We start from the raw sequence: 15,263 nt of genomic DNA, 5'->3' as shown, positions 1-15,263 counted from the left end.
CTCCTCCTGAAGAAAATAGAGATAGCCCAATCTCTAACTCTGCAAACTATGGTTATTAGTCTCAATAGAAAGTTGATTGGATGAAGGTCAACATGTAGTTGTGGATGCTCTAGAGAAGGGGAGATTGAGTCCAACTACACTCACTTTATCTAAAAATATATATATTTGATTGTAGACATTGGCTTAGTAGCTTACCGATGTTGCTCACCAACATCCACTCGTGGTGCTGAATTTTGTGCTATAATATTTGCACTCAAAAGACTTGGTGATGGTCCTTGTGCATACACATTATTTCTTAATGGTCACTACCAATAAATTTAGTATAATATGTAAGGTTTACGAACATCCAACACTTCTTATGGTGGTGCATATACTACAACCCTTCCGTAAATTATTATTTTTGCTATTGCAAACAATTTCATAAAATCCATTGATGAAATTTATTTCAAAAAAATTCGTAAAATCTATTGCAAACAATTTCATATAAGTTGCAACTGATTCTTCAATTGTTTTTGGAGAGGAATCAGAGTATGCTTCAAATCTTGTAATGTGGGATAGCAAACAAAACCCACAAAAATCCATGATAGCTAATAATTTTTGCAATGTTCATAAATATATCAATGGGCATAAAACATAGAAGTAGGGAGATTAGCCAAATAAAGACAAACTTAACAATCAAATAGGTGTCATATTTGACAAAGATGTTATTCTTACTTACTTTCAATAAATTCATACTACAAAGCATTCATGAAAGTGCTAATAAAACCTTTTAGACCATTTTCTCTAGTTGATTCCCTAAAAAATACCAATAAACCTTGTCAACAAGTTAATTGTTCATTTCAATATGAAAGCTCTAAATTCCTAATTAGCCACAGTAAAACTATTTAAGTTAAAATATGCTTTTTGCAATGAACATTCAAGAATCTCAAGTGTTGGCTAGAGAATAGACTACATTATTTTTTATCCCTTCAATCCAAGATGAGCAACTTAAAATCTTGATTGAATCCCACCCATTACAAAGGATAATTGCTAAAATTGGAATATATATTTTCAATATCATGGCATTCAACATTAATATTCAGTTTACATTTAGCAGATGTACACCATTATTGTACTCAGACACTCATTCCACATCAAATTGTTCTGATGCTAATGTTGTATATCATTATAAAGTGCTCAGTCACTTATAAGTAGAACTATTAATAAAAAAATATGCACTTTGTTGCAATACCAAAGTGAATGTGAAATCCTAACAGGTCATAAAGACAATACTATTATAAAAGGGTTGATATGTCCCCTCGTAAAAATACAACAAAGACAAGAATACAAGTTACCAGCAAAGGAATTGAGCAGATACCTACTAAAATAATTGTTATACACTCTTTGTTAGATAGCTACAAGAAATTTCTTGGATGGCATTCATTATTGGTTGGCCAATTAACTAGTTGAAATAGTTAACCAGTAGGCCCTAGTAGGCTAATGCATAGTAACTTATTTATCCAAGAAAGTAAATGTGGGTCACTTGCACCTCAAAGGGGAGTCACAAACCATTCTAAATGTCATTGCCAATGGAAAGACACAAGCATGGAAATCAAAAAAAAAATTGTTAGAAGCAAAACTTTCAATTTTAAAAAATTAAATTCAATCATATTTTTTGAGTGGGCAATCAAGTTTCCAACTCTTTTTCCTAGTGCGCATCAAACTTTCCAAGAATGCAATTCTGTCTTAGGTTTTGAGGATTAATGGGGTTTCTTCTGATGGTGTAGTTCGCACATTGACATGGTAGCATTCCAGCTATACACATTGAATGAAATTTACTCAAGTTCATGGAGCATTTGAAGTTATTTTACTGAGCTTAGTCCAAAGTAAATTCATCATTCCTTTATATGGTTTCTTGGAATTTTTGTCTCTAGTAGTGTTGGAGTTTCTTTTGGGTACTGGTGGAAGTAAACTTCAGCCTTTGCACCACCAAGCAGTAGATGGTTTTCTAAGGTGGGTCAAAAAGGAAGGCATGAAGTATATCTTCAATATAGATGACCCTTTCTTTTGTATGCTAGCGCAGCACCCATGTTCTTTGTCTGGGGCCTGGAGTTGGGTGAGAAAGTTGAAATCCAGAAGTGATGGTCATATGTGTGTACAAAGAATGGTATTTCAAGCTTGATGTTTTCCTAGCAATACTAATTCCAAGTAAGGGTTTCATGACAATGGGTGGGGACTAGATTGATGCTCCTAATTTCACCCCTCCCCTTTAGTCTTTTCTTCTTTGGCAAGCTTCATCAAACAAGGAGGATAGGAATGTAGAAGCAATGAATGGTTGGGTTTTTATCAAAGAATATGTGAATGATGGCACTGGCAAGGCATTCCCCTAGTTGAAGTTCTATTGAATAATATGTGAATGATTGGGAAATGGTACTGCAAGTGGGGACTCTCCTTTGTAGAGCTTTAGAAAAGAAACGTGAAGTTCTCAAAGGAGGAATATTGGAATAGGGAGGAGCAAAAGGACACCCAAACATTATAGTAAGACATGTCTTCAACCATTGTTGGATCCTCCTCATTGAGCCTCTAGATATCTTTCCTTTTTTATTTCTTACTTTGCATAGCCTCTTTGAACAATGAATGTGTGTGTGTGTGTGTGTATCTATATCTATATCTATCTATTTATTTGTGTGTGTGTGTGTGTGTGCACGCACGCATGTGTATGTGTATGTGTACATACATATATATAAATATTACACATATGTATACACACACACACACATGCATATATATATATATATATTTCTTGTAAATTTTAGTAAAGGTGATGGATTTCAATTTTGTATAGTGTCAGTTGTTTAAAAATCTAGGAATGTACATCAAGTGGTAGTGTCTAGTGGGATGTATTTTGGTCCTTTTTGATGTCATGGGCTACCCTACATAGTTCATTTTTGTCCACATTTAAGGATCGATGTTACTATAGATCTAAATTTTAAACTAAGCTTTGGAGAGTTGTGTCTCATGGGCCATGGCATATGTGTCATTTGGCCACTTTTTGTAATAACTATTATGTGATATCAATTTAAAAACATACATAAGTTTACTGATTTAAAAAAATACTCATTTGTTGATCATATATAATTAATATAAATAGAATTATTTGTGACCAATTAATTATATAGCCTTTTCATCCTCATTTGATTTTATAAAATCATTTTTCAAAAGAATACAACTTGACATTTAGTATCAAGTATAATGTAGAACCTTCATAACACATTTCCAATTTTTTGTACCTTAAGCTTTTGTGAGAATGATTAAAAGCACTGAAATAACATAACAACATCCATGATCCTATGTTGTTTAATTATTCTCTAAAGAAAAGTTTTGAGTGAACATATTTTGAACTCTTGGACAATTTTTCATTTATGGTCACATAAGTATGCTATAATCCTGCCAAAGTGAATCAGAACATACTTGCATTAGACATTAAAGTTCTCAATGTATCCAGCACTACAACCAATGGCTACTTTGCAAATTCCTATACCGATTCTAGTGCTCCAAGGCCTTCAAGTTACTACATGCAACATCTAAGATCCAAAATTACAAATATGTTAGGATAGTACCAACTAGCATGGCTAACCTTGGAAGGAATGTTTATTTACTCAAATTACTAAACTTGCCTATTTGAAATGTTGGTTATTAAATGCTTCATATTATACTTTTATAAAAGTAGTGTAACACAGGGAAGCATCCCAAAAGTGTGAATAATACTACTAGGTGGTTTTGAATATATTTGTAATCTACGATAGTGTGCCTCTAACATGACAGTTCTAAAAGAATCCATACAAGAAACAAAACAAGTTGTCAATATTTGGTAGCTAAGAAGTCCAACAATTTTCTTTAAAAGTTGAATAATTGTGTCACCCCCAAAAGAAAATAGAAATGAATGGTAAAAAGAAAAGATTGTCTGATCATTGAACATTTTATTTTGTAAGATGAATGTCTAATTCAAATATTCCTACTATCCATTGCTGGGAAAATGTTACCCACTAAATACCATCCAAATATTATTTATCAGCATTAAACCTTGCTAATAAAAAAATGTTGAGACAAAATGTTGAACCTTTTATCATGAAGCTTTGATATATTATGGCATTGAAACGTAGACCCAACAAAATTATGAATAATTGAAGAATCCTTCACCTGAAAAATATGCCAATACATAAACACTAAAAACATGCCAGATTAATATCTTATCTTAGTCTAATTATGTAGATCCATTGTGAAATAAATCACAACAAAGTTATAAAATGCTATACTTTTAACATTCTTAAGGAATTCATCTAAAAAAAAATTTGCCATGTAGGTATCTTCCATAAGAGTGCTCACTAAATAGAATGTTCATCCCAATTTGGGAAGAATTGGCCTCATGATATTCTTTTACAGACTCAACAAATTACATAAAATGAAATAATAATGCAGTAAACAAAAGGCAAAGTTGTTGAAATTTCTCTTAAGAATAAAAAACTCAAAGAGGGGTCACCAAAACTCATCTTCTAGAACATATAAAGAGACAACCTTCCTTGAACAAATGAGGATCCTCCCTTATAAAGGAAAAACTTGAACCAAAAACTCTCTAAACCTAATCCATGGGGACAATTTATAGCTTTTTGCAATATGCACAAAGTTTATCTCTAGGTTTTAAACATGCAATGCAAATATACTTGAATTATCCTATCTTTCTATTCATTGTACACAAACTAATGACAGATTTTGACCACATCCTTTATGAGTCTATGACTTCTACCAACTTCTTAACCTATTAGAACATAAACATGCAAACTTTGTGCCCAAAACCTCAAAAGTAGATGCCATTAGTTTAATGCACACAAGAGTTGAATTAAAAATTCTGATTACATGCACACAACTAGATTCCAATGTTCATGAATCAAACACCCAAGTGCATAGAGCTATAGGTACCCAATTAACAATAATCACAACACAAAGCCTGCAATTATTGGTAATCTATCCTAAATATATGAAACTTTTCACACCACAATTTAATGAAGCATAGGAACTTCATCACACACAAAGAGAGCTTGAACAATAAATTTTTGTCCTTGCAAGTATAGCCAAAGTCATCATTCTCCCTCTAATCTGAGGGTTAAAAAATACTAGTGAGTGTTTACAAAACTTTATATACTTCTGCGTCAATTAGTTCTCATATTTTTCATGAAAGTGCAATTTATTTAGAATAGATAAAAAAATCAATTAACTAAAGGCTAAAGGAATTGTCCATAATAGGTTGCTTGAAAACCATGCAGTCTCTAAAACCCAAAATAGTTGAAACAAATTGTTTGAAAATAAACTCTCTAAAAATAAAAGAGATCTAGAAACGGGTCTAACAATAGCAGCCTACTGAAAATATCCATAGCTAAAAATAGCTATTCTGACGCATCTATTCTTTATTATTAGCTCTTTTTCCTTAAGAAATTTTTGGAACCTTGAAATGACATGCTTCACCTCTTAACCTTTTGGTACCACAATCAAGCTTATTCAAAATAACCCAGATTACCAACACATCCTTGTTTCAACAATTAACTTTCCAATATGAATTTATTCCTTCTCACCCATGTTGACATGCATGGAAATGTCGAAAAAACCATCCTTATTTTATTTGTTGAGTACATTGGACTTGTTGAGTATACCAAGTCAATATATATGACTGAAAGGCTGATAGGTTATGCTTACAATTTAAGATCCAACATAATTACTTGCAAGTAGATCAATTTAGTTTAGGAACTAAACGTTTTAAAATAAATTTTCCTTTGTAAATTTGAGTTTTAGAGATATATTATTATATTATTTTATGACTAATTATTTTTATTTAGTCCAAGAATTTATGCCACTATTGGAAAGATGGCTTGGGAACTTGCTTGATCAAAAGTTTGAAGGGCATCATTCAAAGGAAGTAGCAAAGACTATGACCAAACAAAGGGTTGAAATTCATTTTGACTTGGAACTTAGAGCAGCTATCATGCATGATGTTCTTGATGTAATGCCAGAAGGTATCAAACAGAATAGAGATCATACTATCTTGCAACATCTGAGTAAAGCGTGGTTTTGTTGGAAGGAAAACATCCCTCGGAAGGTACCAGGTTTTCTAGTGCCTATTGAGAATATGATTTTTTGTTATGTTAAATCTAAAGCAGCTGGGTGGACAAATGTTGCAAACTATAATCATAAATGTATTTGGCGTGGTGCAACTGTGGACAAGACAGTTCGTCGTAAAAACCTAGGAAGGCTCACACATCTATGGCTTAAAGAAGAATAGGAATGACAACATAATTACTTGAAAGATGGTCCATATGTAAAACCAGAGGATGATGTGGCTATATATATCACTACAGTGCATTAGTTGGAATCTAGAAAGTTTTCTCCTATTCCTTTTCCATCATTGTCATATAAGCATGATACCAAACTTTTGATAATAGCATTGGAGTGGTTGAAAGAGTCTTACAATGTTGCAATTAGATTAAATTAGTAGCAGAGAGAAGAGATAGGTCTTATTGAACATTCATATGACAATCCTCATGAAGCTTTATCACATATTAAACGGCATCTACTTACTCAAAGCTCCTTTAAAGAAGTAGGAATTGAGTTTATGGACTTGCACAACTATCTAATTCCTGTTTATGAAATTGAACCTCTAGAGAAAATCATGGATGCATATCTTGATTAGTATCTCTGGTATGAAGGGGACAAATTTCATTTGTTTCCAAAACCTCCTCTATTGGTTTGTAAATGGTGTCAAGGTATAAATAATTTATGAGTAGTTCTTTGAAAAGATAGATTTGGCAATGTTGAACATGCTTCCTCATAGCATAACAACATTAGAGTGGGAGAATATTTTTGTTTCTATTTATAGCAAGGACAATCCTAAAAATCTTTTCAACATGTGTGGATTTGAAGTTTGTATATTGCCTAAGATAAGAATGACTCAAGAAGCATCCAACAACTTAAAGGATGGAGTTTGGAATCTGCAAAATGAACAAATAAAGAGTGCACCATTTTTGCTTTCTTATGTGTTGATGATGAACACATGAAGGTGTTTGAGAATCGTGTTAGGAAGAGCCTCATGCCATCAAGATCAATAACTTTCACAAAAATTGTAAACAAGTGGAATACTGCACTTATAGGGAATACACAAAGTTTCATCCAAATTAACATGAATTCAAAGTTTATCTTCAAAATATATCTAGTCTTCTACCATATCAAGAGATTGTCCCATTGTGTTTTGAGATAGCCAAAACCTATCAAATTGTTTGAGACTGCCTTGAACCAAGAGGAAAAATAGAGCCAAAACTTTTCAACAAAGTATACATATAATATGTGAAAGAAGCTTTTATTTTTTTACGTTCTTTTTTTCCTTCCTAATTTTCAAGTTGATTTTCTATTTTCTTCAAAGTCAACTCAGTTTGACAACTCTGATTTGAGTATTGGTAAACTTCTAAGTCTTGGCTGTAAGACTTGGGCAAGTGTGCAAGTCAATGCTTTAGACTTACCAAGACTGATTTGGACATAAGTCCTTTCTAAGATTGGGTTGAGTATAAACACCATGATACATCATTAATACAATGTCTGTTAAAATATTTTAACAAAATAGAATAACTATAACATATATTTATTAATATGTTGAAATAATCCAATTTGACTCACGTAATGAATTAGTATCCTAGCATTCCAATGGCACATAAACAAAAATGTTCCCCTTGAATGCCAAATTATAAAGGAACTAGATTGGCTAAATGAAATATACGCAATGCCTTGGGCAAGTGTAGTAACGATTCACATTCTCATTCCCCAGTCTAGGCTCCTACCTCCTCTTGGAAGGTGATGCAACCATCTATCCAAAGGTCAACTTGCTAGAAACTCATAAACAATATACTACTCACCATGTTCATAGCATCATCCTTTGATAGATACAAGATTGGGATGAAAAAGACATGCTATCCTTCCAATCTCAGACAAGAACTCTTTCTTACTTCAAAAGCTAGACTTATTTAGCCTTTTGATGTCAATGCAGCCATATGGCCACTATGATTCTGACAGATAGCTTTTGAATCATCCCATGAACTCACTTTTGATATGAGAAGAAAACATGTTTTGATGTTTGGTGCATTGTTCCATCCTTCAGGGCACAATCATGTAACAATTAATGATAGTATTTAGCCATTTACAACTACCATACTTTTTTTAATAATTCATTGATTCCATATACAATATCAAAAGTAAAAAATAGAAGTAACAGAATAGGTGTCCAAAGTTCCATTATTGTCTTGATAAGAAACATTAATATTCAAATTGGAATCCAGGTAATAGAGAGAGAAACGATGACAGGGTTAGCATATGAAACAAGTCTCATGTCAACATCTCTTATTGAGAATCCACATCATTGAAGAGGTCATTATCAAACCACACATTAGCATAGACTTTAGATGAAATAATTAGACATGGCATCCATCATTGATTATAAGCTATAACTAGGAGAATAATAGACCCAACATCATGCATTGATTACAAGTATATATATGACACAACAACTCTAGCATGTCTAAAAGGATTACTACTTCATGCATTGCTAGTATTTAATTACATGTTAGAAACAACAAATTATTAATATAAGCAATATATGAGATTCTACTGCATATATTATAAATAAAGATCAAACATAGTAATTTATATCATCCTAGGCAACATCAATTACTGCATACATAATCAAATTGATTAGATATTACAGCCACTGCTGAAAGCAAGAACTATCAATCTCATAATCAAAGTGTATATCAGTTATTTATTTATCACTATTAGTAATTAAAAATGAAAATTACATAACACACTTCATAGCAGATATATTAGACATAGAGAAAATATTGGCCATAATCTCCACCTCCTAATCAAATTGCAAATAATTGGAGTACAAGTATAAAAATTATATTGGTTTTTAGACATTTCTAACTAAGGACATTAAATTTGTACTATGTATTGCTTCTTCCTAGGTCATTGTTTTTTTATTCACATATTTAGATCAAATGAAGAAACATTCTCAATATTCTTCAAGCATTGAAAATGCAGATTTATTGATATTTTGATTCCATCCTGTCTAAAGTCTATGTACCTATTTATGGAATTAAAAAATTTGGCCTATGATTGAAGAGATGGTTCTATTGTGTCTCCAAAAAGACTAAGGATCATTCATCCATTTCATCCACCAAGATTTCTTCTCCAATGGTGCTTCAAGGTCAGCTTGAAAATCCTCAAAAATAACAAAGTTCTAGTTAGTTAGTTATGTTGTACTGGTAATCATATTCTTTTAGGTATCGTAATGTAGTTGGTGTAACAAATGGTTTGTAACAAAAAAAAATTTAGTGTCATAGATGGTTTGTAATGTATTGTGTAGAGCATCAAAATTGGTCTTGTGATTGTAGGTCCTTGATCCTTAAGAAACTAAATTTGTACAAAATATAAGAGATTAACGCCTAGTACATTTATGGAACTTTTGGATGACAACTTCTATGATGAATATGCTGGTTCAAATGAGTGTGGGAATTTTGGAGATAAACAGAGGAGACTGAAATTTGAGAAGATGAAGATATTGGAGAAGAGCTTTAAAGTAGGAAACAAACTAGATGTTGAGAGGAAATTGCATTTGGCTATTTCTCTCGACCTGCAACCTAGATTGATTATTGTTTGGTTTCAAAAAAAGCATGTGAGGTGGAAGAACAAGTAGTCGGAAAAAAATTATGTTCTACTCAAGCTTGACTATGATGCTTTGAAGACCACCTATGATAATCTACTTCTGGATCATAACCAAATTAAAGAGGAGGAATGAAGCCAATATATAATACCCACATGAACAAGATTGAGAATTTTGAGAATAGGGATATAATTTCAAAAAATTATTTAGGAATGCTTATGAGTTGTCCATAGTTTCATAAGAATTATATGATTGTTTCTAGTTTTAATTCAATTTTTTGTCAAAAAATCCTGCCCAAAGTGGAGGAAAGTATGCTAATGAATGAAGATGATGAAACTTCTTGTAATTTGTTTTATGGCTACAACTTACAAGGAATAGGGGCATATGCTATGGGACTGTTGAAACCATGAAATATAATTTGGGTTTTTTTTGTCAATGGTTTAACATAAGTCTTAAGAACAATAAATAAATAAAAGTTCTTTAGCTATAATATATCTCTTCTTTCATGATTCTTGTTTTTATATTGCACTTCAATTACAATTTGAGCTTCCTCTCCAAATTTTTGTATCAAGTTAAATCATGAGGGTGTTGTGCTAAAAATATTCACTTTTCTATTTTCTTCCTTGATTTTGAGTTTGAGGACAATGTTCATAGAGTTGATCATTTTCTTTCTACATTGCTTGATTACTATTTTTGTGACCTTGCCACTACAAAATTCTTATGAGTACCATAATGCCTTTTTCATTCTCAGTATCTTACATCTCCACCATAATTAATGATAGTGATTATTCTTTGCTAACTATCAAAGTTTCTATACCATGTGTTATTGTTGATCTTAACCATTGTTCCTACTACCCTGCTTTATGAAAACATTGATATAACCACAATTTCCTTAGATATCATTATCCTTTAGAAACATATACTATAGCTATGGTTATACAAAGACATGTGCAAGATTTGAAAGCTACATGCATCTATGAAAGTATAGAGGACCTAGTCCAATATTGTTGTTGCAAATGCACTAGTAGACCAACATTCATAATATGGAGTCATAGATGATCCAACACATTATTTGACTGCATGCCTTGAAAAGATGTCTTCTCATAGTGAAATACTTCCAAATTTATTTTCCAATAATAACATGCTTTGAAACACAGAAGTACATGATAAAATGGAAGGTAGTTAAGATGTTTAACCATAAATTTTGCTCTCATTCGTTGGAATTACCAAATACATACAAAATGGTTTGAGGAAAATATCATCTCCTTCACAATCATCACCGAGACAATATAGAGGACAACGTTTAGTGTAGTTATGATATTGATGAAAGAATCAATGTTAAACATGTTTTAAACATAAATTAAAGATTATTTAGAGAAATAAAGAAAAACGAAATGACTATTATGCTGGATGAAAATATTGTTATATAATAGCACAAATAACAATACATGAACCAAAGATAGTTACATTATTAATGATGTTTTCTATTACATGAATGAAAGAAACTAAAAAAATTAGCTGTGCAATAACATAATGGAATTTAACAACATACCTTGATAATGAAACAAGACTCAATCTTGAAGGCTCCTTATCCCTTATGGCTACTATATCACTCACTAAAGATATCCTCTCACTAAGAGCATAAAAAAGAATAATGTTTTTTCAACCAATTTGTAGTACACATAAGAAACAACATATGATCATCCTGCTCCGAGGTCAAGTAGTAAGTTATGAATATTGGTATAGCTCCCAACTCTCTAAAAAATGATTGAATGTCTACTTGTGAAAATTTGATGCAAAGCCAGTGATTAACTTTTCCTCCATTCATCATTTTTTGTTTTATTTAGTAAATGTAATCAATTTGAAAAAGTGGCATATCTCTTTATAAGACATTAAGCTACCATTTATTTTATTTAATATAGTAATTGAACCCTTGTTAAGAAGCAAGATATCAAATCAAGGCTTGACATCACATATGTAGGTAGTTTTTTGTACACTTACATGTGAGAGTCTTAATATACAATCTTATAATGGTTATACAAAATAGTAAATGGAAGACATTGTATTCATGATTACGCATTAAGGGGCCACCAAAATAATATTGTACAATAATGCCTTCTTTTCTTAACAAAGAGTTAGGCCCAAATCAATTTAAATTTCAAAGTGATTGATTGCATGGAAGACAAGCCTTGTGTAAAATTTGAAACCCAGAAAATCAATCATCATATATTCTAGATTGTTCAAACTTTAGATGATCTCTATGTAATATCAGGAATCTGTGAACACATTTAAATTGAGCATTTGATTCAAGATTTTAATGATATTGGAAAGTTAACAAAAAATATTCAAAGAACTTTTTTAATGAAGCCCTTCCAGACAACAAGGAGAATTTCTAGGTAGTAAATAATAATATTATATTTTTTTAACATCTAAACAACAATATAATCAATAGATTCCTAAATACATTCTTAAGTAAGAAGATGTGAAAAATGTCAATGCTAGAGAGTAATGTTTTTAAATTTATACCTCTATTTCCATTATTTACAAAAGACTTTATGATGAGCTATTAGTACAATAAGATACAATAGAAATTATTGTGAGATGATTGAAAAAGTTAAGTCACAAAAAAAATGTGACTTTCGTTTGAACAAGTTAAGCCAAACCATAGAAAAAAATAGATATCAACTTAGCTCATATTTACATCTATCAAAAAGGTGGTTTCCATCATATTTTATAACTAGAATTTCTCCCTCAACATATTCTTCAAGCTTTTAGTAAGTGAAATTCTTGAACAAACTATACATGGTTTGAGCTATTTCACCCCTGAACTAAAGTTTGTTGTTTTGTGCTTACCCAAGAATGAAAGAGTTTAACCAGAAGAGGATAGATGGGAAAATGTAACTTTTGTAGCTATTCTCTGATGTGTGTTAATTGAGGTTGTGTTCTCATCTTGACTAACAAAGTATCTATTGTAACTATTATGAACCATGGGCTTTTTTGTTTGTCTCAGGTGAACAATACATATCATGATCTTCTAGACCTCTATTTAAATTTTCCATTTCCCTGATATGATATTTCACATATTTCTAGACCACATATAACACAACATCTTCATACCTTTCACACCAAGATGTGGGAAAAATCTTTTTAAATTCATTTTTGTCAACAGACAACTATGTTACAATAGATTCAATTTGTTCATTCATAGTTTGTTACAATTCAATATTGATATTCTCACCCAAAACCTTATCAAAAATAAGTTTGTGCAACACCATTACAATGTAGTTTCCTCTTTATCTTCTTTGTATTGGCCCTTGTCCAATTGGTCTCATTAGTAATTGATGCAAAGCCTTCAAGAATCCTTTCCAAATCTTAATTCACCTATTATCTTCATATAAAGAATCACTAACTAGAGAAAAATTTTAATCATCTGTCAACATACGAATCTCATATAAAATATCATTTCTCTATGAAAAGAGACACATCTAAATTTCAAACAATAACTAGTTATTCAATTCCCCAATTCTGAATTCAATATCAATCTAGCAACATTGTATGATGAAACATCCATTATTAAACCAAAGTTCATGAACTAATTATTATCTCTTAACTTTTTAGTTACTTTTACAAAAAATGATACTCTTCTTTGAAGTATAAATAAATCTCAAAATACTTAATACTACATCTTATTTTCTTATCTCCAACTTAGCAATTAAAATCCAATGTCATATATATCAAATATGAAATCAACTTATCTTGGAATCAATTTCAATATTCCAAAATTTGAACAAAAATGAAACTATCATTAAAGATCACCAATACTTAATTCATATCCTTATGCTTCTCAACTGATTCATAGTGGAATAATGTCATACCACTAATAGCACCTAAAGTCATTTAAAACTTTTTTTTTCAGACATTGCAAGGTAAATCCCAATCAGATCTTTAGAGGCCAAGCTTTCCAATGAAAGAGAGCTGGCACAAATTAGATTTTTGCAGATTCAAATCTACCTTAATGAGACCAACTCAATATAAATAATGTATAGATAGGTTTAAAATGGCAAACAAAAGTAGAGCAATGAATACTGGTAGGCATGCGAATATCACTAAGCAGGCATTCAATAAAAAAAAAAAATATGGATGCCCTAAATCATGGTGACAAATAAACTCCCAAAATAAAACTAAGACACAAAATGATCATCGAAAAATCTTTGCGAAAGCCCAGGATTCTTCATATGCACACTATGCAGTAGAAACTGAGAACAAATTCTCCATTTTGGCAAATTTGGATAATCACAGGGTTCAAAATCTTGGCAACTCAAACCCACTTTATGAGGAGATATAGGGAAGAAATTTGGGTTTAGGAATTCACACAGAAGATAGTCACAATTCTTCAAATCCATATGGTAACATTCGACCGTTCCCTTATTTTACTTTAGAAAGTTTGAACCATCACTTTAGGGTTTTAAGCATGACCAAATATGCACCATCAAACCCTTGGAATGCATTATCATCTCCACTAGTTTCATATAGGAGTTCTTTGATTTCCCCATGCCATGATAGATTCCCCATATCATATGTTCCCCTTGTTACATCTCCAAAACCCTACATTCCCCCTTATCGGTGATCTGTGAAGAGGGTTGTCAGGAGCATGGTAAAATCTAAGGAAAATTTAGATGATAAAGTAAACCCAGTTGTCAAAGACAATCCCATCCTCATTCAAAATGATGAATGTGAAGCCACATGGTGGGAATGTCAAAAGCTTGGAATTTTTGCAGTTTGGAATGGATCTAATGAAGAATTATTCTTTCTTTCCAACTGGCTTAAAGAAAACTACCGTGGCCAAGTAAGTATATCCTTCTTCTTTGAGAAAGTCTTATATTTGAATTGTATAGATGAGTCTATTAAAAATTAATTTGTAAATGTTTTTGAATGTTTCTTTAATGGTCATATTGTCAAATTTATAGAATGGTATCCAAAATTTAAATTAGAAGATTTTGATTTTAATTGGTTCAACATTTAGTCCTTAACACCTGAATTGAATCAGATTGAGATCCTCAAATCTATTGGGAAAACTATTGGAGATTTTATATGGATTGATGCTTCATTTCAGTATTATAACAATGTGAAATTACTAATTAATACTAAATTCAAGAAATCATTGCATCTTAACAAAAAAAGTAATTACAAACAAGGCAACATATAATTCAAATCTACACTCATTTGAGGGAGATATTTCAAAAGTTATAAAGATTGAGGACAGGAATGGTATGGGTTATAAAAATTTATCTCTTACCTCAGACTTTCGGAGTTTGTTTCCTACGATCTATAATTTGAGAAAGAAAATGGGAATTAGTTCTTTAGATATAAACTCCTCTTTACAGATTCAAAGCAAGGATGGGTCTCAGGTTGAGATGCTAAATAATGAATTAGTGAATCAAGAAGAGGATAAGGTCATTCTAGCACCCACTGTAATGATTAAATCCATTGTTGTTACTAATCATAGAGAGCCTTTGGAATTGTTTGAAGA

The 15,263-nt window shown here is 31.5% G+C and overlaps 1 pseudogene; it reads left to right on the top strand.

The window, feature by feature from the left end:
• The first annotated feature begins 5,959 nt into the window (after positions 1-5,959).
• Positions 5,960-9,966, top strand: LOC149562033 (uncharacterized; annotated as a pseudogene).
• Positions 9,967-15,263: the final 5,297 nt, after the last annotated feature.

Source organism: Cupressus sempervirens, chromosome 4, assembly GCF_028749045.1.
Source record: "Cupressus sempervirens isolate cs-2001-9-10 chromosome 4, ASM2874904v1, whole genome shotgun sequence".
Lineage (NCBI taxonomy): Eukaryota > Viridiplantae > Streptophyta > Pinopsida > Cupressales > Cupressaceae > Cupressus > Cupressus sempervirens.
This window is presented reverse-complemented; position numbering and strand designations above follow the sequence as displayed.